Genomic DNA, 4,196 nt, shown 5'->3' on the forward strand with positions numbered 1-4,196 from the left:
TCCGGGTAGAGTAGATGGTGAATTAAAAGGATTTCTCTCAGCCAATTGAGCTAGTTGTGAATCAACCATCTTGTTGTGAGCTCTTATATCTTGCATTTGTTGCCCAAAAGATTGCATTTGCGCATGCATGGCTTGGAGGAGTTGAGCTTGTTCTTGATGATTTCTTTGAGGTGCTTGGGTTTGATTGTTGTATTGGTTGTTCCTTGGATAGCTTCCTCTTGGGTTTTAGGGTTGAGATGCAGGTGGATATTGATATTGAGGGTTGGAGTTGTAGGAAGGTTGAGCTTGTTGGTTCCATTATTGAGGTTGAGGTGAAGCTCTTAATACTCCACCTCCGTTTCCTCTAAATCCCTCTTGCCTTGTGTTGTATGCCGCTACATGCTCGGGGCTTAAACCTCCACAATAAGATGTATCATGGTTCATTCCTTCACAATTTTTACAAGAGACAAAGTTAACTTGAGAGGACCTTGCTCCACCGCTTGAACTTGCATTCAAACTCGTGTTCAACTTGGAAAGCCCTTTTATTAGTTGATCAATTTAATATTGTAATTGAAAAACTTTCTCCAAATTGTAAATACCACCTTTCTTTGGAGCATTTCTTCTTCGGCCCCCCCAAGAGTAATTCTTTGCTACCTCTTCTATTGTGGATTCAACTTGATTTTGAGGGATTTTGATTAATTGACCACCTGCCCTCGCATCCAAATTGGCTCTTGACATGGGCTCCAATCCGTCGTAGAAAACCCGCATGAGCAACCCTTAATTGTACTCATGGTGGTGGCACGCTTGCACCAGCTCTTTGAATCTCTCCCATGCTTGACAAAGACTTTCATCGGCTTCTTGCTCAAATGATGCAATTTTCCTTCTTATTTGACGGTCTTCTCCTCAAAGATAAATCGCTTCAATAACGCCTTTACCACCTCCCTCCATGTTGTTAGAGTGTTAGGCTTTCCTTGCTTTAGCCATTTCTTTGCTCATCCGATGAGAGATTGCTGGAAAAGGTGCATACGAATGTAGTCTTGACTCACTTCATTGGTTTGCATCACTGCGCACAATTCAAGGAATCGATCCAAATGATCAATATGGTCCTCACTTGAACTTCCGGAAAATTGCTCCGATTGGACCATTCTAGTATATTGTGGTTGGATTGAGAAGTTGGTTTCCGTGACGGGAAGCAAAATCCCTCCCGTGCGCTCATAATCCACCGGATATCTGAACTAACGAAACAAAACATTACTTTCTTGTGCCGTCATTGATAAAGTATCACTATCCCTATCAACTATATCACAAAAACCTCTTCCCTCGTCTTGATAAAGCCTACAGACTTGTCTCAAGGTTCGGTTGATCTCGTGGTCAATATGATGTGAGGGTGCTCCTTAAGACCTCCTAAGCATTCACCAAAGCTATGCAAACAATTAGGAATGACAAGAATGATAAAACAAATAAAACAAAAAGAAAAGAAAGTAAAATGACTATAACAAAAGCAATAGTTGATGCTAAACAAGCCGTTTCCCCGGCAACGGCGCCAAAATTTGATCGCGGGTTGAATAGGTCGTTAAGCAACTACCCTAATCAAATTAATCATTTATAATACCTAAAATTACTCCAAACTAGTTAGTGGCAAGTAAAGGGTCGGACCACTAGGGAAGCACACTAATTCAACAACAATAATCACTAATGCAAGAGTAAAAAGGGGATTTTTTTTGTTTGTTTTGTTGAGTAAGAACACTAAAACTACAAATAAGCGAGAAATTGATGATTAAATCCAATGGAAAATGACGCTAAGGATACGGGGGTGTCAAATATGATTAAAAAGAGGGGAATAATGAAGTTTATCATGAAACACATGCCAAAGAACACAAGATTCCACCTAAACAATTCATTCTAATGGAATAGTCTAGGTAAATCAATGAAAGAAGTCTACACTAATCAGGATCATTCTCATGCATCCTATTAGTTACAATAAAATAAAGAGAATAAAGAAGCACAATCCATAAAAACTCAACTTTAATAACTCATTCTCATGCAATCATTAAAATAGAGATGATCTTAATCTAGTTCATATCACTTTCATGCATTTAAACTAGAAAACATCAAGTAGAGTGCAACAGTAATATCAACCTATAAAAAATCATGTCTTTCATCATTTTATGGCATAAGTTCAATCCAACCATCATCATTCATCCAATATCATCTCATATCTTCCACCCCTTTCCCCTAGCTAAAAGTTTAGCCTAGAGAAGGGAGATTAAACATAATATCAAAACTAGAAATAAACTCAAGAAACTCAAAACAAAACATGATTAAAATCAATGAAATCAACAACAACTAGATAAGCTAATAAGATTAACTAGAATAAGCAACAATAAAACGAATAAATAAAACTAAAGGAAAGGAGAAGAGATTACTAAAGAAAGGTTAATGAAAGATGAAAACTTGGATTCTTGATTGATTGATTGAAGATTAAAACTTGAGCAAAGTTGAATACAATAAGGGTTGCTTGAATAACAATCTACTTTCTCTCTTTAGATTAGGCTAATATTCTGTGGAATTAGAACTAAGTGTTTTTCATTACAAAGAGTCTCGTCTATATATATGTGGCTCCCCCAAAAGAAAGAAACTTGGGAAACAAGGCACAAAGAAATCAGAAACCCAGCGGTGCGCGCCCGCACACAAAAATATGCTCGACTGCGCAGTAGTAGTGTGCGCCCTCTCAGCATATTGCGCGGCCGCAACTTTGAGGGTACGAGGAAATGAAGCACGCCCGCATAAAGCTCGAACAATAGATCGCACAAACTCTCTGGTTTGGCTCTGTTTAATCAGCTCGGCTACGCGGGTTCTGACTGGGCTGTGCGCCCGTACAACAAAGGGTGTGCGCCTGGTCAATAGCCGCATGGTAGCCTGCGCAGAACAGTTTGCTTGGCTCCTTGAAATCCTCGTTCTTTCGGAACATGGTACCTATAAAACACAAGCATTTAAATCAAAATAAAGGGAACGCAAGAAGACTAAGCAAAAAGAAGATAAAGGAGAAAGGAAAGGAGGAAACAAAACTAAGTAAAAATGCTTAGAAAAATGGCCAAATAAGTGCAAATGAGGAGAGAATCCTTAGAGAAAAAGGATAAAAGAGTGGCATAAATGCCTCTCATCAGTCATGCCTCGATTGACTATTTGAAAACTTTAGTTGGGGGACACGAAGTAGCACGATATAAGTCTATGCGCTCAGGGTATTTGTAACACCCTGGACCCAAACAAGTTAAGGAGGGGCCTATTGTCACAAAATGCGCATCAAGTTCCAAAAACTGTCCTCATAGACCATTTCATGCGCACCATAGGAATACTTCCCAAGAGGTCACCCATCCCAAGATTACTCCCAACCAAGCACGCTAAATTAAGAAGTATCGTAGCATATGATCTTCTCTAAAAGGAAGATGCGTCTTGTTGGTATGAATAGTATATAGAATATTTTAATGGCAATCATAAGGGGTATTACAATATTTGTACCCAAAACACCGTTGACATATTTAATGTCCTGTACCAATCGCATGGCAAGACCATAGCTAACCCCACGTATGGGCATCCTCTTATTGTGTTAGGATTTCCTAGTAAGGCATCAACCCAATTTCGCAAGAGCGGGGCACTCTAAAAAGGTCTAAGGAACTCCTCCACCAAACCCTTGGTGGAACCATGTACAAGAGGATAGCTGGTGGAGCCATTATTTGTGTTTCTATCAGTTGGGTATTCGTTGAAAATACTTTATCAAAATAAATAAAGTTCTATAGTGGGAAGGTGCTCACTGATGGGTTAGTGGCCAATTTGGGCACATCCTTGGACATAGGGAAGCCTAAAGAGGCTAGGGCACATAAAGAAATGACTAGGTTGGATAATGGCTCAAGCTATGACTGAAGTAGGTCTGGTGCACCATAACTTAAACACGACGAACAGATACTAAACTCCATGAGTTAAATGAGGATTATGTTGGGTTTGGATGAGTCCGACTCATAGCGGAAAATAAAACCCGAGCCAAGATCAAACTCACAAGTAATATAATCAAAAGACATAATTAACAAGAATTAAGGAAAGACGGAATTACCTTTGAAGCGTGCTTCGCTCGTTCACTGAGCTCTTATTTGAGAAAAATTAAGTCTCACAATGGGCGATAACCTCCTAAGATATCCATCCGTAACACAAATCCGATTAGG

The 4,196-nt window shown here is 39.4% G+C and overlaps 1 non-coding gene across 1 annotated transcript; it reads left to right on the forward strand.

The window, feature by feature from the left end:
- Positions 1–763: 763 nt before the first annotated feature.
- Positions 764–870, forward strand: LOC145566159 (small nucleolar RNA R71). Its single transcript, XR_014095371.1, has one exon. It is a non-coding gene; the product is annotated as a small nucleolar RNA R71 (small nucleolar RNA).
- Positions 871–4,196: the final 3,326 nt, after the last annotated feature.

Source organism: Chenopodium album, chromosome 1, assembly GCF_948465745.1.
Source record: "Chenopodium album chromosome 1, dcCheAlbu1.1, whole genome shotgun sequence".
NCBI classification, from domain to species: Eukaryota; Viridiplantae; Streptophyta; class Magnoliopsida; order Caryophyllales; family Amaranthaceae; genus Chenopodium; species Chenopodium album.